The sequence below is a fragment of the Canis lupus genome, chromosome 2, assembly GCF_003254725.2.
Source record: "Canis lupus dingo isolate Sandy chromosome 2, ASM325472v2, whole genome shotgun sequence".
Lineage (NCBI taxonomy): Eukaryota > Metazoa > Chordata > Mammalia > Carnivora > Canidae > Canis > Canis lupus.
In genome coordinates, this window is record NC_064244.1 from 56,112,022 (window position 1) to 56,136,019 (window position 23,998).

A 23,998-nucleotide genomic window follows, 5' to 3' on the forward strand; every position below is an offset into this window, starting at 1 on the left:
ACTCAAAATTGAGAGTGGACCTATATGTACACTGACAAAACTTTAAAACTCTAAAAGTAACAGAGAAAATCTAGATGACTTTGGGTTTAGTAATGATCTTTTAGATACAACACCATAATCCATGAAAGAAATATGGATAAGCTGGACTTCATTAAAATTAAAAACCTCTGCTCTGCAAAAGATAATGTCAAGAAAATGAGAAGACAAGGCACATAGAGGAGACAAGATTTGAGAAAACACATCTAAAAAGAATTGTCAACTCAAATACACAAAAACTTAGAATTCAACAATCTGAAAAAGAACAACAATATTAAAAAATGGGCCAAAGATCTTGACAGACACCTCACCCAAGATACTACAGAGATGGCAAATAAGCACACAAAAAGATGATCCACATCACGTGTAATCAGGAAAATGTAAATTAAAACAATAAGGAGATACCACCACTACACACAATCCTAGAACATGACAACACCCAACGCTGATGAGGATGTGGAGAAAAACGAACTCTCATCTGTTGCTGGTAGAATGTGAGATGGTCTAGCAACTTTGGAAGACAGTTTGGCGGTTTCTTGCAAAATTGAACACATTCTTACCATACGATCCAGCAATCACTCATCTTGATATTTACCCAAATGAGATGAAAACATGTCCATGCAAAAACCTGCACACGGATCTTTATAGCAACTTTATTCATAATTGCCCAAACTTAGAAGCAGCTAAGATACCTGTTAGTAGGTAAATGGATAAAATCTATGATACTTCTTTTTTTTATTTTTTTAAAATTTATTCATGATAGTCAGAGAGAGAGAGAGAGAGAGAGGCAGAGACATAGGCAGAGGGAGAAGCAGGCTCCATGCACCGGGAGCCCGACGTGGGATTCGATCCCGGGTCTCCAGGATCGTGCCCTGGGCCAAAGGCAGGCGCCAAACCGCTGCGCCACCCAGGGACCCCCAAATCTATGATACTTCTAGAAAATAGAATATTATTCAGTGCTAAAAATAAATGAGCTATCAAGTCATGAAAATACACAGAGGAAACTTAAGTGCACGTCACTAAGTGAAAAAACCAATCTGAAATTTTATGATTCCAACTACATGGCATTCTGGAAAAGGAAAAACAATGAAGACAGTAAAATCAATGGTTTTCAGTGGCTGAGCGATAGGGAGTGATGAGTAGGCAGGCCACAGAGAATTTATGTCTATATATCATCAATATCTGTATTATTATCAACAACCTATATCATCTACCTAGCTATACCTTTATATGTCTATCAATCATTATACATTTTTTCCAAATCTATAGAATGAACACTCACTGAGAGTGAACCATAATGCAAAATATGGATTTGGGGTAATTATGATGTATCAATATAGGTTCATCAGTTGTAACAAACATACCTCTCTGCTGAAGGAGGTTGTAAATAGGGAAGGCGTATGTATGTGTGTGTATGAGGTCCATGGGTATATAGGAAATCTCTGTACCTTCCTTTCAATTTTGTTCTATACCTAAAAGTGCTCTAAAATTAGCACCTTAAATATTGTCCCTTTCTGAAACAGATTTCTAGGACTATCTGGCCTGATGGTATTTGCATAAACATTAAGTAAAATGTAGTAGACAAAAAAATAGGGAGTAAAAGTTTTCTTAGTTTTCATTTTCTCTTGCTTTCTACCTGATGACAAAGCCACCAAGGGCCAAGAGGTACAGCCCTACCCACCAAGGGCCAAGGGGTAAAGAGAACATTTAGTAGATAGGACAATTAGATAGATTCACCTTAGTTATGAGTCCCACCTGAAATTCCAAGGGATGAGCTTTCATTATTATTGGTTACGGAGAATCAAATTAAGTTATTGGCATTCATATTCTTTCAGTTTATTTCTTGGCTCTGCTTTTCTTTACCCTAGATTCATAGTGGTAAACATGCTCTATTTAATGAACTCCTGAAAGTTCTGGGTTTATTTTTATAGCTGTAATTATAACAGAAAAGAATATTCTAACATTTACAAAATTTTTATCACATCGAGTTTTACTGAACTGACTTTAGTTTCATGCCCAACATTAATTGAGTTCTTATTTGTAGAGAGAATATGATCATTTGTAAAGCCCAGAGTAGAAGTGTAGTCTTGAACTAATCATGGAGTCCAAAGCCTTGATTAGCTAACTATGGTTTATAGATCCGCATATGACTTACAGAAGTCATTCTACCAAAAGAAGATAATGAAAAAAAAAGAAAAAAAGAAAAGAGAAGAAATGGAAGAAAAAAGAAAAATTTATTGAAATAGAGAAAGGTGTGTATGTGTGTATGTGTGTATGTGAGAGAGAGGGAGAAAGAAAAAGTCAGAAGAGACAGCGAGAGAGAGGGAGATTATTTAGGATATACAAAAGCAATTATTTACTTCAAAACAATTTGACTCTATACCAGACCATATGGTAAAACTGTAGGAAGCGTCCTCTAAGTACTTAACTGCTACATTACAAAGTTTTCCAGATTTTTAAGTAGCATATCACATATATAAAATGACAAAGCACTACAATAAATTACATTAGCAAGCAATGGAATCAGCATGAGAATCTCTAATTGCATCTCTACACTCAACCCCAAAACTGAATCCATCATCATTTCAGAATACACGTAGACGAGTCTTTGCTACAAACTGATGGGGGATTGCTGGTACTGGATAGACATAGCCTCTGGAATCAAGCAGAAATGAATTTGAATTCTGTTTCTCTGACTAGCTATGTGACGAGAGTAACTTATCGTACCTCTCCGAAGTGCATTTTTTTACAAGATAAAATCAGAATAATTTATTCTACAAGTTTTCATTTTATTTTGTTTTTTAATCTGGAGAATACTGATTTTATACTTTCAAATTAGCCTTAAAATGTCTCAAAATAAAAAAAAAACTTGTTGTTGCTATGTTATAGATGTAGAATTTAAGGAACACAGTTCCAAGATGAATAAAGAATAGCTGATAAAGCATCAAATGTGATCTCTCTCTACAGGATGCATTTTATTCTTAATCAAAGTTACTTGATTTAGTACACATACATGAGTCAGTATTTATTTACTTATTTACTTATATGGCATAAAATGTAAAATAAAAATAATATACAATATTTTATTACACTAGCATAGTGGTTTTTTTTTCAATTCTCAAGACAAAGGATGATATTGATATTTTAATCTCAACTTCCCACTTTTAAATATATTTATTTAAAACAATAGAGAATGTGTATCAGGACATAAAAGCCAAGGAAGATATATAATTGTTTCAAACTTATCAAGATTTTGCAGAAAATCAAATATAAGAACAAAATATACCGCATAGATATAAAAATAATTAAGTCTCCATGAACTAATATATAGAGTTGACTAAAATAATCTTTCAAGTATTTGCTACATTTAAATGGAAGAAGCAGAGAAGAAATGAGTCAAATTTGAGAATGTTGGGATGCCTGGGTGTCTCAGTGGTTGGGCATCTGCTTTCAGCTCAGGGCGTGATCCCGGGGTCCTGGGATCTAGTCTCAAATCAGACTCCCAAAGGGGAGACTGCTTCTCTCTCTTCCTGTGTTTCTGCCCCTCTCTCTGTGTCTCTCATGAATAAATAAGAAAAATATTTTTTTAAAATGTTTTTTTAACATTTATTTTTTTTTTAATTTTATTTTATTTTTTAATTTATGAGAGAGAGAGAGAGAGGCAGAGAGGCAGAGACATAGGCAGAGGGAGAAGCAGGCTCCATGCAGGGAGGCCGATGTGGGATTCGATCCCGGGTCTCCAGGATCGCGCCCTGGGCCAAAGGCAGGCGCCAAACCGCTGCACCACCCAGGGATCCCCTAAAAATGTTTTTAAAAATTGAGAAAGCTTACAATGGAACAGAAAAATAAAATGCTTGCTTCACCTGCTGTTTCCTTAGAGTATAAATAAAGGGATTCAAAAGTGGAGCAACAGAAGTATTGAGAACTGCCACTCCCTTCATCAAGGATATCCTCTGTTTGACTGAGGGTTTAAGGTACATAAAGATGCAGCTGCCATATGAGAGGGAGATGACAATCATGTGAGAAGAACAGGTGGAGAAAGCTTTTTTCTCTGGTTGGCAGAAGGAATTTTTAAAATTGTTAGGGCAATATATGTGTATGATAGAATTACTAATGCCAAAGTGACCAGCAGAGTCACCAAAGCTAAGATGAAACTCATCATTTCCAACACGTGTCTGTCTGTGCAGGAGATCTGCAGGAGGGGAGCAGTGTCACAGTAGAAATGATCAATGACATTGGAATCACAGAAGTCCAGGCTTAAGCCTAAAATGAGTCCTGGAAAGATGATGAGGAAACCAGTGATCCAAGAGCTAAGAACTAGCTGGATACAGATTTTGCTGCTCATAATGGTTGTGTAATGCAGGGGCTTGCAGATGGCTACATAACGATTGTAGGACATGACAGCCAGGAGGTAACATTCAGATGCTCCAAGAAGGAAGGCAAAGCAACTGAGTTGCACAACAGTTAAAGGAAATGGTTTTGTCACCAGTGGCCATGCTTACAAGCAATTTGGGGATGCAGACTGTCGTATAAGAAATTTCTAAGAAAGAAAAATTTCAAAGAAAGAAATACATAGGGGGATCCCTGGGTGGCGCAGCGGTTTGGCGCCTGCAGGGCGCAATCCTGGAGACCCGGGATCGAATCCCACGTCGGGCTCCCGGTGCATGGAGCCTGCTTCTCCCTCTGCCTGTGTCTCTGCCTCTCTCTCTCTCTCTCTCTCTGTGTGACTGTCATAAATAAATAAAAAAAATATTAAAAAAAAAAAAGAAATACATAGGGGTCTTGAGATGTGAGTCCAGCAAAGTGAGGGTAATAATAACTAAGTTGCCTGAGATGCTTAGCAAGTAGGTGAGGAGCAGGAAGACAAATAGCACAATCTTCAGTTTGTGTCCTCCGTCAATCTGGCTAATATAAATACTGTCACAGTTGTACGATTTTCAATCTTGACCTATTGATACGCTTCTGCTCTGGTAAAAATATTGAGAAAACAATATGCACAGGAACCAATAGTAAATTATTATTATTTTTTCTTTATTTTTAATTATTTTTTAAATAAATTAATTTTTTATTGGTGTTCAATTTATGAACATACAGAATAACACCCAGTGCTCATCCCGTCAAGTGCCCCCCTCAGTGCCCGTCACCCAGTCACCCCCACCCCCCGCCCTCCTCCCCTTCCACCACCCCTAGTTCGTTTCCCCGAGTTAGGAGTCTTTTTTTTCTCCCTTCCCTTCTATTCCCTTTCACTATTATTTATATTCCCCAAATGAATGAGAACATACACTGTTTGTCCTTCTCTGACTGACTTACTTCAATCAGCATAATACCCTCCAGTTCCATCCACCTTAAAGCAAATGGTGGGTATTTGTCATTTCTAATGGCTGAGTAATATTCCATTGTATACATAAACCACATCTTCCTTATCCATTCATCTTTCGATGGACACTGAGGCTACTTCCACAGTTTGGCTATTGTGGACATTGCTGCTAGAAACATCGGGGTGCAGGTGTCCCGGCTTTTCATTGCATCTGTATCTTTGGGGTAAATCCCCAACAGTGCAATTGCTGGGTCGTAGGGCAGGTCTATTTTTAACTCTTTGAGGAACCTCCACACAGTTTTCCAGAGTGGCTGCACCAGTTCACATTCTCACCAACAGTGTAAGAGGGTTCCCCTTTCTCTGCATCCTCTCCAACATTTGTTGTTTCCTGCCTTGTTAATTTTCCCCATTCTCACGGGTGTGAGGTGCTATCTCATTGTGGTTTTGATTTGTATTTCCCTGATGGCAAGTGATGCAGAGCATTTTCTCATGTGCACGTTGGCCATGTCTATGTCTTCCTCTGTGAGATTTCTCTTCATGTCTTTTGCCCATTTCATGATTGGATTGTTTGTTTCTTTGGTGTTGAGTTTAATAAGTATAGATCTTGGAAACTAGCCGTTTATCTGATACGTCATTTGCAAATATCTTCTCCCATTTGTAGGTTGTCTTTTAGTTTTGTTGACTGTATCCTTTGCTGTGCAAAAGCTTCTTATCTTGATGAAGTCCCAATAGTTCATTTTTGCTTTACTTTCTTTTGCCTTCGTGGATGTATCTTGCAATAAGTTACTGTGGCTGAGTTCAAAAAGGGTGTTGCCTGTGTTCTCCTCTAGGATTTTTTAATTTTTTTTTTAATTTATGATAGTAACAGAGAGAGAGAGAGAAAGAGAGAGAGAGAGTCAGAGACATAGGCAGAGGGAGAAGCAGGCTCCATGCACCGGGAGCCCAATGTAGGATTCGATCCAGGGTCTCCGGGATCACGCCCTGGGCCAAAGGCAGGCGCCAAACCGCTGCACCACCCAGGGATCCCCTCCTTTAGGATTTTGATGGAATCTTGTCTCACATTTAGATCTTTCATCCATTTTGAGTTTATCTTGGTGTATGGTGAAAGAGAGTGGTCTAGTTTCATTCTTCTGCATGTGGATGTCCTATTTTCCCAGCACCATTTATTGAAGAGACTGTCTTTCTTCCAATGGATAGTCTTTCCTCCTTTATCGAATATTAGTTGACCATAAAGTTCAGGGTCCACTTCTGGATTGTCTATAGTGATACATTGATCTATGTGTCTGTTTTTGTGCCAGGACCACACTGTCTTGATGACCACAGCTTTGTAGTAGAACCTGAAATCTGGCATTGTGATGCCCCCAGCTATGGTTTTCTTTTTTAAAATCCCCCTGCCTGAAGGGAGAAGAAATGTGTGGGAAATATCAGAAAGGGAGACAGAACATAAAGACTGCTAACTCTGGGAAACGAACTAGGGGTGGTAGAAGGGGAGGAGGGCAGGGGGTGGGAGTGAATGGGTGACGGGTACTGGGTGTTATTCTGTATGTTAGTAAATTGAACACCAATAAAAAAAATAAATAAAAAAAATAAATAAATAAAATCCCCCTGCCTATTCGGGGTCTTTTCTGATTCCACACAAATCTTAAAATAATTTGTTCTAACTCTCTGAAGAAAGTCCATGGTATTTTGATAGGGATTGCATTAAACATGTAAATTGCACTGGGTAACATTGACATTTTCACAATATTAATTCTGCCGATCCATGAGCATGGAATATTTTTCCATCTCTTTGTGTCTTCCTCAATTTCTTTCAGAAGTCTTCTATAGTTTTTAGGGTATAGATCCTTTACCTCTTAGGTTTATTCCTAGGTATCTTATGCTTTTAGGTGCAATTGTAAATGGGATTGACTCCTTAATTTCCCTTTCTTCAGTCTCATTGTTAGTGTATAGAAATGCGACTGATTTCTGGGCATTGATTTTGTATCCTGCCACACTGCCAAATTGCTGTATGAGTTCTAGCAATCTTGGGGTGGAGGCTTTTGGGTTTTCCATGTAGAGTATCATGTCATCGGCCAAGAGGGAGAGTTTGACTTCTTCTTTGCCAATTTGAATGCCTTTAATGTCTTTTTGTTGTCTGATTGCTGAGGCTAGACTTCCAGTACTATGTTGAATAGCAGTGGTGAGAGTGGACATCCCTGTCTTGTTCCTGATCTTAGAGGAAGGCTCCCAGTGCTTCCCCATTGAGAATGATATTTGCTGTAGGCTTTTCGTAGATGGCTTTTAAGATGTTGAGGAATGTTCCCTCTATCCCTACACTCTGAAGAGTTTTGATCAGGAATGGATGCTGTATTTTGTCAAATGCTTTCTCTGCATCTAATGAGAGGATTATATGGTTCTTGTTTTTTCTCTTGCTGATATGATGAATCACATTGATTGTTTTATGAGTGTTGAACCAGCTTTGTGTCCCGGGGATGAATCTTACTTGGTCATGGTGAATAATTTTCTTAATGTACTGTTGGATCCGATTGGCTAGTATCTTGTTGAGAATTTTTCATCCATGTTCATCAGGGATATTGGTCTGTAATTTTCCTTTTCGGTGGGGTCTTTGTCTGGCTTTGGAATTAAGGTGATGCTGGCCTCATAGAATGAATTTGGAAGTACCCTATCTCTTTCTATCTTTCCAAACAGCTTTAGTAGAATAGGTATGATTACTTCTTTATTTTATTTATTTATTTATTTTTTTAAAAGATTTTAGATTTTTAAAAATTTTTATTTATTTATGATAGTCACACACACAGAGAGAGAGAGGCAGAGACATAGGCAGAGGGAGAAGCAGGCTCCATGCCCCCGGAGCCCGACGTGGGATTCGATCCCGGGTCTCCAAGATTGCGCCCTGGGCCAAAGGCAGGTGCTAAACTGCTGCGCCATCCAGGTATCTCTGATTTCTTCTTTAAACATTTGATAGAATTCCCCTGGGAAGGCATCTGGCCCTGGACTCTTGTGTCTTGGGAGGTTTTTGATGACTACTTCAATTTCCTCCCTGGTTATTGGCCTGTTCAGGTTTTCTATTGCTTCCTGTTACAGTTTTGGTAGTTTGTGGCTTTCCAGGAATGCGTCCATTTCTTCTAGATTGCCTAATTTATTGGCGTATAGCTGTTCATAATATGTTTTTAAAATCGTTTGTATTTCCTTGGTGTTGGTAGTGATCTCTCCTTTCTCATTCATGATTTTATTATCTTGAGTCTTCGCTCTCTTCTTTTTAATAAGGTTAGCTAATGGTTTATCTACCTTATTAATTCTTTCAAAGAACCAACTCCTGGTTCTGTTGATCTGTTCCAATTCTTCTGGTCTCGATTTCGTTGAGTTCTGCTCGAATTTTAATTAACTCTTTTCTTCTGCTGGGTGTAGGATTTATCTGCTGTTTTTTCTCTAGCTCCTTTAGGTGTAAGGTTAGCCTTTGTATTTGAGTTCTTTCCAATTTTTTAATGGATGCTTGTATTGTGATGTATTTCCCCCTTAGGACTGCTTTTGCTGCATCCCAAAGATTTTGAAAGGTTGTATCTTCATTCTCATTAGTTTCCATGAATCTTTTTAATTTTTCCTTAATTTCCTGGTTGACCCTTTCATCTTTTAGCAGGATGGTCCTTAACCTCCACGTGTTTGAGGTCCTTCCAAACTTCTTGTTGTGATTTAGTTCTAATTTCAAGGCATTATGGTCTGAGAATATGCAGGGGACGATCCCAATTTTGGTATCGGTTCAGACCCGATTTGTGACCCAGTATGTGGTCTATTCTGGAGAAAGTTCCATGTGCACTTGAGAAGAATGTGTATTCAGTTGAGTTTGGATGTAAAGTTCTGTGGATATCTGTGAAATCCATCTGGTCCAGTGTATCATTTAAAGCTCTCGTTTCTTTGGAATGTTGTGCTTAGAAGACCTATCAAGGGTAGAACGAGCTAGATTGAAGTCACCAAGTATAAGTGCATTATTATCTAAGTATTTCTTCACTTTGGTTATTAATTGGTTTAAATATTTGGCAGCTCCCACATTCGGGGCATATATATTGAGGATTGTTAAGTCCTCTTGTTGGATAGATCCTTTAAGTGTGAGATTTTATCCCTCTTCATCTCTCACTCCAGTCTCCGGGGTAAATTTTAGTTTATCTGATGTAAGGATGGCTACTCCTGCTTTCTTTTGAGGACCATTTGAACGGTAAATGGTTCTCCAACCTTTTATTTGCAGGCTGTAGGTGTCCTTCTGTCTAAAATGAGTCTCTTGTAGACAGCTAATAGATGGGTCCTGTTTTTTTATCCAGTCTGAAGCCCTGCGCCTTTTGATGGGGTCATTAAACCCATTCACGTTCAGAGTTACTATTGACAGATATGAGTTTAGTGTCATCATGATATCTATTCAGTGCTTGTTTTTGTGGATTGTTCCATTGAACTTCTTCTTAAAGGGGAATTTTAAGAGTCCCCCTTAAAATTTCTTGCAGAGCTGGTTTGGAGGTCACATATTCTTTCAGTTCCTGCCTGTCTTGGAAGCTCTTTATCTCTCCTTCCATTTTGAATGAGAGCCTTGCTGGATAAAGTATTCTTGGCTGCATGTTCTTCTCATTTAGGACCCTGAATATATCCTGCCAGCCCTTTCTGGCCTGCCAGGTCTCTGTGGAGAGGTGTGCTGTTACCCTAATAGTCCTCCCCATAAATGTCAGGGATTTCTTGTCTCTTGCTGCTTTAAGGATCTTCTCTTTATCTTTCGAATTTGCAAGCTTAACTATTAAATGTCGGGGTGTTGAACGGTTTTTATTGATTTTGGGGGGGTGGTTCTCTCTATTTCCTGGATCTGAATGCCTGTTTCCCTTCCCAGATTAGGAAAGTTTTCAGCTATGATTTGTTCAAATACATATTCTGGCCCTCTGTCCCTTTCGGCGCCCCCGGGAAACCCAATTAAATGTAGGTTTTTCTTCCTCAGGCTCACTTATTTCCCTTAATCTATCCTCATGGTCTTTTAATTGTTTTTCTCTTTTTTCCTCAGTTTCCCTCTTTGCCATCAACTTGTCTTCTATGTCACTCACTCGTTCTTCCACCTTGTTAACCCTCGTTATTAGGACTTCTAGTTTGGATTGCATCTCATTCAATTGATTTTTAATTTCTGCCTGATTAGATCTAAATTCTGCAGTCATAAAGTCTCTTGAGTCCTTTATGCTTTTTTCTAGAGCCACCAGTAGCTGTATAATAGTGCTTCTGAATTGGCTTTCTGACATTGAATTTTAATCCAGATTTTGTAACTCTGTGGGAGAGAGGACTGTTTCTGATTCTTTCTTTTGAGATGAGGTTTTCCTTCTAGTCCTTTTGCTCAGTGCAGAGTGGCGAAAAATAAGTTGTATTTGGAAAAAGAGAGAAAGAAGGAAAGAAAAGAGAAAAAGAAAAAAGAAAAAAGGAAGAAAAGAAAAAAAGAAAAAAGAAAAAGAAAGAAACAAAAAAGAAGGGTGGGGGAGGCAAACAGAAATCAAAAAGCAAAAACAACAACACGGGGAGTATCTTCTGATTTTGTATACTTTAAGTCCCTTGACTTCCATGTAGCTGGTCTTCTGGGGGAGGGGCCTGTTGTGGTGATTTTCAGGTGTTAGCACTTGGGGGAGCTGCTCTGCCCCCTGCCTGGTGCAGGGCTCAGTGGGGGTTGTTTACCCCGGGAGGCCCCAGGAGGAACAACCGCAGTGGCGGCGGCCAGCTCTGGAACCCCGGAGTCAGCTCCTGCAGGAACTACGGAGCTCTCTGTCTTCAGGGGCCTGGATGCTCCAGGGGCGGCGCCGCTGATCTGTTCAGCTCGGGGCAGGAGCGTCTTTGCTGTGCTGGGCCCTCTCGGCCTCTGCCTGTCCGGGGGTAGGCGGAATCCTGGGCTGTGTCCTCAGCACCTTGTGCTCCCGGCCAGCGCTGTTGGATTCGTGCTCCCGGCCGTGCAGCCCCCTCCGCGGAGCCGCCGCCCGAGCCCTTTCGAGCTGCTCACGGGGCCCGTGACACAGAAGTGTCGTGTAGTTTTTAGGGTATAGATCCTTTACGTCTTTGGTTAGGTTTATTCCTATCTACCTGATGCTTTTGGGTGCAATTGTAAATGGGATTGACTCCTTAATTTCTCTTTCTTCAGATTGTTAATGTATAGAAATGCCACTGACTTCTGGGCATTGATTTTGTATCCTGCCACACTGCCAAATTGCTGAATGAGTTCTAGCAATCTTGCGGTGGAGTGTTTTGGGTTTTCACTAGAGAGTATCATGTCATCAATGAATAGATAGAGTTTGACTTCTTCTTGTCAATTTGAATGCCCTTCATTTTTTTGTTGTCTGATTGCTGAGGCTAGGACTTCTAGTACTATGTTGAATAGCAGTGGGGAGAGTGGACATCCCTGTCTTGTTCCTGATCTTAAGGGAAAGTCTCCCAGTGCTTCCCCATTGACAATGGTATTAGCTGTGGGCTTTTCGTAGATGGCTTTAAGATGTTGAGGAATGTTCCCTCTCTCCCTACACTCTGAAGAGTTTTGATCAGGAATGGATGCTGTATTTTGTCAAATGCTTTCTCTGCATCTATTGAAATGATCATATGGTTCTTGTTTTTTCTCTTGCTGATGTGATGAATCATATTGATTGTTTTTTTTAATAATAAAGTTATTTTTTATTGGTGTTCAATTTGCCAACATACAGAATAACACCCAGTGCTCATCCCATCAAGTGCCCCCCTCAGTGCCCGTCACCCATTCACCCCCTCCCCCTGCCCTTCTCCCCTTCGACCCCCCTAGTTCGTTTCCCAGAGTTAGGAGTCTTTTTGTTCTGTCTCCCTTTCTGATATTTCCTACCCATTTCTTCTCTCTTCCCTTCTATTCCCTTTCACTATTATTGATATTCCCCAAATGAATGAGAACATATAATGTTTGTCCTTCTCCGATTGACTTATTTCACTCAAGTGCAAGTGCTGAGCAAGTGCTGAGTGAAATAAGTCAATTGGAGAAGGACAAACACATTGATTGTTTTACGAGAGTTGAACCAGCTTGTATCCCGGGGATAAATCCTAGTTGGTCATGGTGAATAATCTTCTCAATGTATTGTTGTATCCTATTGGCTAGTACCTTGTAGAGAATTTTTGCATCCATGTTCATCAGGGATATTGGTCTATAATTCTCCTTTATGGTGGGGTCTTTGTCTGGTTTTGGTATTAAGGTGATGCTGGCCTCACAGAACGAATTTGGAAGTACTCCATCTCTTTCTATCTTTCCAAACAGCTTTAGTAGAATAGGTATGGTTTCTTCTTTAAGCATTTGATAGAATTCCCCAGCAAGCCATCCGGCCCTGGAATTTGTGTCTTGGAGGGTTTTTGATGACTGCTTCAATTTCCTCCCTGGTTATTGGCCTGTTCAGGTTTTCTATTTCTTCCAGTTCCAGTTTTGGTAATTTCTGGTTTTGAGAAATGCGTCCATTTCTTCTAGATTGCCTAATTTATTGGCATATAGCTGTTCATAATATGTTTTTCATATTGTTTGTATTTCCTTGGTGTTGGTAGTGATCTCTCCTTTCTCATTCATGATTTTATTAATTTGAGCCTTCTCTCTCTTCTTCTGAATAAGGCTGGCTAATGGTTTATCTATCTTATTAATTCTTTCAAAGAACCAACTCCTGGATTTGTTGATCTGTTCCACAGTCCTTCTGGTCTCGATTTCATTGAGTTCTGCTCGAATCTTTATTAACTCTCTTCTGCTGGGTGTCAGATCTATTTGCTGTTTTTTCTCTATCTCCTTTAGGTGTTAGGTTACCTTCTGTATTTGAGTTCTTTCAGTTTTTGGATGGATGCTTCTATTGTGATATATTTCCCACTCAGGACTGCTTTTGCTGTATCCCAAACATTTTGAACGGTTGTATCTTCATTCTCCTTAGTTTCCATGAATCTTTTTAATTCTTCCCTAATTTCCTGGTTGACCCTTTCATCTTTTAGCAGGATGGTCCTTAACCTCCATGTGTTTGAAGTCCTTCCCAACTTCTTGTGATTTAGTTCTAATTTCAAGGCATTATGGTCTGAGAATACGCAGGGGACGATCCCAATCTTTCGGTATCGGTTCAAACCTGATTTGTGACACAGTATGTAGTCTATTCTGGAGAAAGTTCCATGTGGCCTTGAGAAGAATGTGTATTCAGTTGCGTTTGGACATAGTTTGTAGATATCTGTGAAATCCATCTGGTCCAGTGTATCATTTAAAGCTCTTGTTTCTTTAGAGATGCTGTGCTTAGAATACCTTTCAAGTGTAGAAAGTGCTAGATTGAAGTCAGCAAGTATAAGTGTATTATTATCTAAGTATGTCTTAACTTTTGTTATTAATTGATTGATATATTTGGTAGCTCCCACATTCGGAGCATATGTATTGATGATCGTTAAGTCCTCTTGTTGGATAGATCCTTTAAGTATGATATAGTGTCCCTCTTCATCTCTCACTACAGTCTTCGGGATAAATTTTAGTTTATCCGATATAAGGATGGCTACCCCTCCTTTTCTTTTGAGGACCACTGGAATGGTAAATGGTTCTCCAACCTTTTATTTTCAGGTTGTAGCTGTCCTTAGGTAAAATGAGTCTCTTGTAGACAGCAATTAGATGGGTCCTGATTTTTTATCCAGTCTGAAACCCTGCACCTTTTGATGGGGTCATTAAGCCCATTCACGTCCAGAGTTACTATTGAAAGATCTGTATTTCGTGTCATCATGATACCTATTCAGTCCCTGTTTTTGTGGATTGTTCCATTGGACTTCTTCTTAAAGGGGAATTTTAAAAGTCCCCCTTAAAATTTCTTGCAGCGCTGTTTAGATGGTCACATATTCTTTCAGTTCCTGCCTGTCTTGGAAGCTCTTTCTCTCTCCTTCTATTCTGAATGAGAGACTTGCTGGATAAAGCATTCTTGGCTGCATGTTTTTCTCATTTAGGACCTTGAATATATCCTGCCAGCCCTTTCTGGCCTGCCAGGTCTCTCTGGACGTGTCTGCTGTTAATCTGATATTTCTCCCCATATAAGTTAGGGATGTCTAGTCTCTTGCTGCTTTAATGATCTTCTGTTTATCGTCAGAATTTGCAAGCTTCACTATTAAATGTCGAGGTGTTGAACAGTTTTTATTGACTTTAGGGCGGGATCTCTCTATTTCCTGGATCTGAATGCCTGGTTCCCTTCCCAGATTAGGGAAGTTTTCAGCTATGATTTGTTCATACATATTCTGGACCTCTGTCCCTATTGGGGCCCTCGGGAACCCCAATTAAACGTAGAATTTTCTTCCTCAGGCTGTCACTTATTTCTCTTAATCTATCCACATGATCTTTTAACTTTTTGTCTCTTTTTTCTTCAGTTTCCCTCTTTGCCATCAACTTGTCCTCTATATCACTCACTCGTTCTTCCACCTCATTAACCCTCATCGTTAGGAGGTCTAGGTTTTATTGCATCACATTTAACTGATTTTTAATTTCTGCCTGATTAGATCTAAATTCTGCAGTCATGAAGTCTCTTGAGTCCTTTATGCTTTTTTCTAGGGCCACCAGTAGCTTTATAATAGTGCTTCTGAATTGGCTTTCTGACATTGAATTGTAATCCAAATTTTGTAACTCAGTGGGAGCCAGGACTGTTTCTGGTCCTTTCTTTTGAGGTGAGGTTTTCCTTCTAGTCATTTTGCTCAGTGCAGAGTGGCCAAAAACATGTTGTATTAGGAAAAGGAGAAAAAGAGAGAAGAGAAAGAAGGAAAGAAAAGAAAAAATGGAAAAAGAAAAAAAGAAGAAAAAAAAGAGAATAAAGAAAAAAGAGAAGAAAAGAAAAAGAAAGGGGCAGGGAGCAAACAGAAAATAAAAATCAAAAAACAAACAAAAAAGACCAAGGGGTTATATCCTCTGATTCTGTATACTGTGAATCCCTTGACTTCCCCTTGAACTTTCCAGTGCTGGTTTGTCAATAATTTGTTTTGCCCCTGTCCCTCTAGCTGATCTTCTGGGGGAGGGGGCTGCTGTGCTGATTTTCAGGTGTTAGCACTTGGGGGAGCTGCTCTGCCCCCTGCCCGGTGAAGGGCTCAGTGAAAGATGTTAAGCTGTTTATACGGTGAGGCCACTGTGAGGCTCAGTGGGGGTTGTTTACCCCGTGAGGGCCCAGGAGGAACAACAACAGTGGCGGTGGCCAGCTCTGGAGCCCCGGGTTCAGCTCCTGCAGGAACTGCGGAGCTCTCAGTCTGCAGGGGCCTGGATGCTCCGGGGTCGGGGCTGCTGATCTGCTCAGCTCGGGGCAGGAGTGTCCTTGCTGTCCTGTGCCCTCCTGGCTTCAGCCTGTCCGCGGGGGAGCGCCGGATCCTGGACTGTGTCCCGAGCGGCCTCTGCTCCAGGGCCTGCGCTGTTGGATTCGCGCTCCATGCCGCGAAGCCCCCTCCACGGGAGCCGCCGCCCGAGCCACCTCTGAGCTGCTCCCGTGGCCCGGCAGCCCCCTCCACGCAGAGCTTCTGCCTCTGCCGCCTCCAAGCTGCTCCCAGGGTTGCACAGCCCCCTCCATGCTGAGCCGCCGCCTGCGCCGCCTGAGCCGACTCTAAGCTGCTCCCGGTACCCACTGGGCATGCTGCAGCCCTTTAGGGAGCTCGGCTGCGGGGGTGTGGTGAGCTCTCCCTGGGGCACAGGTGCTCCGTTAGTGTCCCAGGGAGCCTGAGGGCATCCCCGCCCCTCCTGGTATCCTGCTCTAACTCCCTGCGAGCCCCTTTCTGTCCGGGAAGGTTGGTGAAACTCCTGCTTCGCCAGGCGGGGCTCTCCTGTCCTGGGGCACTCTCCTCCTCCTTAGCACAGCTCCTCGCGGGGCCCCTCTCCCTTGGATGCCTTTCGTTTCTTTATTTCTTCCCCCACCCGGTCTTCCTACCTTGATAGAAGCATGAAATCTTCTCACTGTAGCATTCCAGCTGTTGTCTCTTTTAATCTCAGGCCGAATTCCTAGATTATCAGGATGATTTGAAGGCTATCTAGGTAATTTGGTGGGGACAGGTGACTTGGGGAACCTATTCTTCTGCTGTCTTGCCCCCCTCCCACCGGTTTCACTTAAGATATCCTTTAATATTATCCTCATGTTTTCATTTTCATTTCTTCCATGTATTTTTTAATTTATACTTTATTTTCCCTGTTAACCCATTCATTGTTAGCAGGAGGATATTCCGTAACCACCATGTATTTGTGGTATTTCCAATTTTTTTCTTGTGGTTGACCTTAAGTTTCATGGCATTGTGGTTGGAAAATATGCATTGTATAATCTTAATCTTTTTGTAGTTGTTAAGGGCTGATTTGTGACCTGGGTGTGACCTATTCTGGAGAATGTTTCATATGCACTCAAAAGGACTGTGTATTCTGCTGTTTTAGGATGAAATATTCTGAATATATTTGTTACGTTCAAAAAAAAAAAAAAAGAAACGAAAAGAAGAGAAATGACAAATACCCCCCATTTGCTTCGATGTGGATGGAACTGGCTTATTATGCTGAAAGAAATAAGTCAATGGGAGAAGGGCAATCATTATATGGTCTCATTCATTTGGGGAATATGAAAAATAGTGAAAGGGAATGAAGGGAAAAGGAGAGAAAATGGGTGAAAATATCAATTGAGGATGACAGCATATGAGAGAGTCATAACTCCGGGAAATGAACAAGGGATAGTGGATAGGGAGGTTCTTGGGGGGTTGGGGTGACTGGATGACGGTCACTAAGGGGGGCACTTGAAGGGATCAGCCCTGGGTGATATGCTATTTGTTGGCAAATTGAGCTCTTCTTATTTAGGACCCTGACTATATCCTGCCAGCCCTTTCTGGCCTTCCAGGTCTCTGTGGAGAGGTCTCCTGTTAACCTAATACTTCTCCCCATAAAGTTTAGGGATCTCTTGTCTCCTGCTGCTTTGAGGATCTTCTCTTTATCCTAAGAATTTGGAAGTTCCACCATGAAATATTGGGGTGTTGAAGGGCTTTTATTGATGTTAGGGGCAGATCACTCTATCTTCAGGTTCTACATGCCTGTTTCCTTCCCCAAGTTAGGGATGTTCTTGGCTATGATTTGTTCAAATACACTTTCTGGTCCTCTGTTCCTTTTGGTACCCTCTGGAATCCCCAGTAAACGTAGATTTTTTTCTTCTGAGGCTTTCAGTTATTTCCCTTAACCTTTCCTCATGGACTTTTGTTTACTCTTTTTCCTCAGCGTCCCTCCTTGCCATCAACTTGTCTTCTATGTCACTCACTCATTTTATATCTCATTAACCTCATCGTTAGGACCTTCAGTTTGGATTGCATCTCATTTAATTGATTTTTAATTTCGGCCTGTTTAGATCTAACTTCTGCAGTCATGAAGTCTCTTGAATCCTTCATGCTTTTTTCCAGAGCCACCAGTAGCTTTATATTAGTGCTTCTGAATTGGCAATCTTATATCGAAATGTAACCCAATTTCTGTAATTCTGTGGGAAAGAGGACTGTATCTCATGGTTTCATTTGTGGTGAGTTCTTCCTTCTAGTCATTTTGATCAGTGCAGAGTGCCTAAAAAACAAGTTGCAATGGAAAAAGAAAGGAAATAAAGAAAAGAAGAGTGAAAAGAAAAAACAAAAACAAAAACAAACAAAACAACAAAAAACAAGAAACATTTCAAAATTTAAAAAAATAACAAGGAGGGGTTTCCTCTGATTCTATGTGTTGTCAGTCCCTCGACTTTCCCTGGATCTTTCCAGCGCTGCTTGGTCAAGAACTTGCTCTTCCCCTTTCCTTCCAGCTGGTCTTCTGGGGGAGCGGCCTACTCTGCTGATTGTCAGGTGTGTGCTGCTGGGGGAGCTGCTCCGCTCCCTGCCGGGTGCACAGCTCTGTGGGACCTTTTCATCCTGTGAGGCCCATGTTCCCTGGGGGTCCAGTTCCATCTCAGGCACAAGGTGACATAGGGAGTAACAACCACACTGGTGGCGGCCAGCTCTCCAGCCCTGGAGTCAGCTCCCGCAGTAAGTCCTGCATCTCCCAGTTCGCAGGAGCCTGGATGCTCCGAGTGTGGGGGGCACTGACCTGCACAGCTCGGGTGTGCCCGGCGGCAGGAGCGTCCTCGCTGTCCTGTGTCCTCCCGGCCACCACCTGTCCCAAGGGAATCCCTGGATCAGGGGCTGTGTCCCCTGGCACCCTGGCCTGGGGCCTGCACCACTGGAATCATTCTCCCAGAGATGCGCATCCCCCTCCTCGCCGAGCCGCTACCCCAGCCGCCACCTGAGCTGCTCCTGGGGCCCGCTGGGCTCACGCTCCAGCCCTTTTCGGAGCTCGGCCCATGGTGTTTGGCGCAGTCTCCCCACTTCCTCTGTTAGTCACCCTGGGAACCTGGGGGCTCCACTGCCCCTCCTGGGATCCTGCCGGAGTTCCCTGTGAGCGCCTTTCCATCCGGGAAGATTGGTAAAGTTCCTGATTTTCCTGGCCTGGGCTTTCCTGTCCTGGAGGCTCTGCTGCCCTGCGTTAGCCTGGCTCCTCTTGGGGGCTCTCCCCCACTGGAGTCTATTTATTAAAAAAGAAAACCAGAGCCGGGGGCATCACAATGCCAGATATCACATTGTACTACAAAGCTGTCGTCATCAAGACAGTGTGGTACTGGCACGAAAGCAGACACATAGATCAATGTAGCAGAATAGAGAACCCAGAAATGGAACCTCAACTCTATGGTCAACTAATATTTGACGAAGCCGTAAAGACTATGCACTGGAAAAAAGACAGTGTCTTCGAAAAATGGTGCTGGGCAAATTGGACAGCCACATGCAGAAGAATGAAACTAGAGCATTGTCTTACACCATACACAAAGAAAAACTCAAAATGGATGAAAGATCTAAATGTGAGACAAAATTCCACCAAAATCCCAGAGGAGAACACAGGCAACACCTTTTTAAAAATTGGCCACAGTAACTTCTTGCAAGATTCATCCACGAAGGGAAGAGAAACAAAAGCAAAAATGAACTATTGGGACTTCATCAAGATAAGGAGCTTTTGCAAAGCAAAAGATACCATCAACAAAACTCAAAGACAACCTATAGAATGGGAGAAGATATTTGCAAATGACGTATCAGATAAAGGGTTAGTTTCCAAGATCCATAAAGAACTTATTAAACTCAAAAGCAAAGAAACAAACAACTCAATCATGAAATAGGCAAAAACATGAACAGAAATCTCACAGAGGAAGACATAGACATGGCCAACAAGCAAACAAGCACATGAGCAAATGCTCCGCATCACTTGTCATCATGGAAATACAAATCAAAACCACAATGATATACCACCTCACATCAGTGAGAATGCTGTAAAGCTGTAAAGACTATGCACTGGAAAAAAGAAAGCAGGAAGCCACAAATATTGGAGAGGATGTGGAGAAAGGGGAACCCTCCAGCACTGTTGGTGGGAATGTGAACTGGTGCAGCCACTCTGGAAAACAGTGTGGAGGTTCCTCAAAGAATTAAAAATAGATCTGCCCTACGACCCAGTAATTGCACTGCTCGGATTTACCCCAAAGATACAGATGCAATGAAACGCCAGGACACCTGCACCCCTATGTTCATAGCAGCACTGTCCATAATAGTCAAACTGTGGAAGGAGCCTCGGTGTCCATCGAAAGATGAATGGATAACGAAGATGTGGTTTATGTATACAATGGAATATTACTCAGCCATTAGAAACGACAAATACCCACCATTTGCTTAGGCGTGGATGGAACCGGAGTGTATTATGCTGAATGACATAAGTCAGTCGAAGGAGGACAAACATTATATGGTCTCGTTCATTTGGGGAATGTAAAAAATAGTGACAGGGAATAAAGGGGAAAGGAGAAAAATGAGTGTGAAATATCAGAAAGGGAGACAGAACATGAAAGACACCTAACTCTGGGAAATGAACTACGGGTGGTGGAAGGGGAGGTAGGCGGGGGGGGGGGGGGGTATGGGTGACTGGATGACGGACACTGAGGTGGGCACTTGACAGCGTGAGCACTGGGTTTTATTCTATATATTGGCAAATTGAACATCAATAAAAAAGAAATTAAAAAACTTTTAAAAAGTCTTCCCAGTTGGAAAGGTTCTCATAGGCTCCTAAATGAGAATTAAATTTGCCAACATACAGCTTAAAACCCTGGGCTCCTCCCTTCAAAGACCCCCCTCAGCTCCCAACTTCCAGTCACCATAACCCCCAAAGCACCTCCCTTTCTTTTTTTTTTTTTAATTTATGATAGTTACACAGAGAGAGAGAGAGAGAGAGAGGCAGAGACACAGGCAGAGGGAGTAGCAGGCTCCATGCACCGGGAGCCCGACGTGGGATTCGATCCCGGGTCTCCAGGATCGCGCCCTGGGCCAAAGGCAGGCGCTAAACCACTGCGCCACCCAGGGATCCCAGCACCTCCCTTTCGTTAGTTTCTCAGAATAAGAAGTTTCTCATATTCTGTCATCCTCAATTGATATTTTCACTCATTTTCCCCCGTTTTCCATTAATTACCTTTCACTTTTTATATTCTCCAAATGAATGAGACCATAAAATGATTGCCCTTCTGCAATTGACTTATTTCTCTCAGCATAATACCCTCCTAATCCATCCACATCGAAGCAAATGGTGGGTATTTGTCGTTTCTTTTCTTTTCTTTTCTTTTTATTTTTGTTTTTGGAACTTAACAATATATTCAGAACATTTAATCCTAAAACAGCAGAGTACACAGTCTTTTTGAGTGCATATGAAACATTCTCTAGAATAGATCACATACCAGGTCACAAATGAGACCTTCACAAGTACAAAAAATGAAGAGTACACCATGCGTATTTTCCAATCAAAATGATATGTAAGTTAAGGTCAACTACAAGAAAAAATTTGGAAAGATCACAAATACATGGAGGTTAAACCATATCATCCTGCTAAGAATGAATTGGTTGACCAGGAAATTAAAGTATAAATTAAAAAATACATGGAAGGAAATGAAAAGGAAAACATGAAGGTAATATTAAAAGATGTCTTAAGTGATCCTCTGATTTTCACACAGGCTCTACATAACCTCCATTGTGGAGTTCATCCAATTTCTTCCAGGTATTTGGGATTAATCACGCAGCCAGCATAGTAACGTCCTTCCTTGCCTATTGATTCAGAGGCATGAAGAGCGAAAAGTGGCCAGGCAGCAGTATCAATTTCCAGATCACTGGGATTTTTTTTGTGTCTCTCTTGAAACTGAGACCTTTATGTCAGCAGAAGATAAAATCGTAGTAACAGAATGTAAACATTTTGCAAAGAGATCATGAAGAGTTATAGTGAGCAGTACCACTTCCAGTTCCAGTCCTTGAGTCCTGAACCTATGAATGTGAGCTATGAGATAAAGAGCATTGATATTAGAAGCTGATTTGGAATATATAGAGCCCGCTGGAGAACGTTGTCATAGCCTGCAAGGAATTGCCAACTAGCTGGTACTATGGCTGCAACTTCTATTTTTTTTATTTTTTTAAATTTATTTTTAATGGTGTTCAATTTGCCAACATATAGAATAACACTCAGTGCTCATCCCATCAAATGCCCCCCTCAGTGCATGTCTCCCATTCCCCCCCACCCCCTGCCCTCCTCTCTTTCTACCATCCCTAGTTCGTTTCCCAGACTTAGGAGTCTCTCATATTCTGTCTCCCTTTCTATTATTTCTCACTCATTTTTTCTCCTTTCCCCTTTATTCCCTTTCACTATTTTTTATATTCCCCAAATGAATGAGACCGTATAATATTTGTCTGTCTCCCAGTGACTTATTTCTCTCAGTATAACACTCTCCAGTCCCATCCACATCGAAGCAAATAGTGGTTACTCGTCGTTTCTAATGGCTGAGTAATATTCCATTGTATACATAGACCACGGCTCCTTTATCCATTCATCTTTCGATGGACACCGAGGCTTCTTTCGCAATTTGGCAATTGTGGACATTGCTGTAATAAACATTGGGGTGGAGGTGTTCCGGTCTTTCATTGCATCTGTATCTTTGGGGTGAATCCCCAGCAGTGCAATTGCTGGGTTTAGGGAAGTTCTATTTTTAACTTTCTTTGACAAACCACAACTCAGTGTTCCAGAGTGGCTGCACCAGTTCACATTCCCCCCAACAGTGCAAGAGGATTCCCCTTTCTCCACATTCATTCCAACATTTGTTGTTTCCTGTCTTGTTCATTTTCACCCTTCTCCCTGGTGTGAGGTGGTATCCAATTGTGATTTAGATGTGTATATCCCTGATGGCAAGTGAAGCAGCGGATTTTCTCACGTGCTTTTTGGGCATGACTGTGTCTTCTCCTGTGAAATTTCTGGTCATGTCTTTGCCCATTTCACGATTGGACTGTTTGTTTCTTTGCTCTTGAGTTCAGCAAGTTCTTTAGAGATCTTCGACACTAGCCCTTTATCTGATAGGTCATTTGCAAATATCTTCTCCCATTCTGTAGGTTGTCTTTTAGTTTTGTTGACAGTTTCTTTTGATGTGCAAAAGTTTCTTATCTTGATGAAGTCCCAATAGTTCATTTTTGCTTTTGTTTGTGTTGCCTTCATCGGTGAATCTTCAAGAAGTTAATGTGGCCAGTTCAAAAAGGGTGTTGCCTGTGTTCTCACTGGGATTTTGATGGACTCTTGTCTCACATTGAGATCTTTCATCCGTTTTGAGTTTCTCTTGTGTATGGTGCAAGGGAGTCGTCTAGTTGCATTCTTCTGCATGTGGATGTCCAATTTTCCAAGCACCATTTATGGAAGAGACTGTTTTTTCCAGTGGAGAGTTTTTCCTCCTTTGTTATTAGTTGACCGAAAAGTTGAGGGTTCACTTCTGGATTCTCTATTCTGTTCCATTGATCTCTGTGTCTGTTTTTGGGCCGGTACCACACTGTCTTGATGATCACGGCTTTGTATTACAACCTGAAATCTGGCATTGTGATGCCCCCAGCTGTGGATTTCTTTTTAATATTCCCCTGGCTATTCGGGGTCTTTTCTGATTCCACACAAATCTTAAAATAAGTAGTTCCAACTCTCTGAAGAAAGTCCATGGTATTTTGATAGAGATCCAGTGTCTGGGTGACTCACATGCCCGGGGGCACGAGGGTTAAGAGGGTTCCCAGTTGAGGGATCCTGGTAGGTGCTCTGTTCAGGGGACTGAATTTCTCCATGTCCTGCTGTGTTCGAGGGTTTGTGGTGAATGGGCGCCTGGTCAGCAGGGATCTGGAGCATCCATTTGTCCACTACTGAGCTGGGGCAGGCAGCTTGTGGTCTGAGGGCCCGTGTTCCAATGACCCCCACCATGTCCAGTGATGTGGTGACTCCTTGTCCCAGGACATACTTGTTTCCTACAATCCCTTCTCTGCCGGGTGCCTGGAGGCACTGCAAACACTGTACACATGGGGGTGGAGTGGAGGTTAAGGGCATTCGTGTGCCCTGTACTGAGCTGGGTTGGAGAGCTGCAGAGAAGCAGTGAGTGCCCTGGGTTCCCTCAGGACAGGGACTCACAGCTTTCCTGTGTTGAGCCCCGGGTTGACCCCAGGGGTGTCGGAGAGGCATTTGCCCTCTGCCTGAATACCCATGGTAGCGATTCCTGGTGTCCCGCTCCCACAGTCCACCTGCGAATATGTCCGTGAGCAGCCAGGCCAACC

General features: G+C 41.9%; 1 pseudogene; it reads right to left on the minus strand.

Moving 5' to 3' along the window:
- Nucleotides 1-260: 260 nt before the first annotated feature.
- LOC112659768 (olfactory receptor 6C74-like) lies at nt 261-23,651 on the minus strand (annotated as a pseudogene).
- Nucleotides 23,652-23,998: the final 347 nt, after the last annotated feature.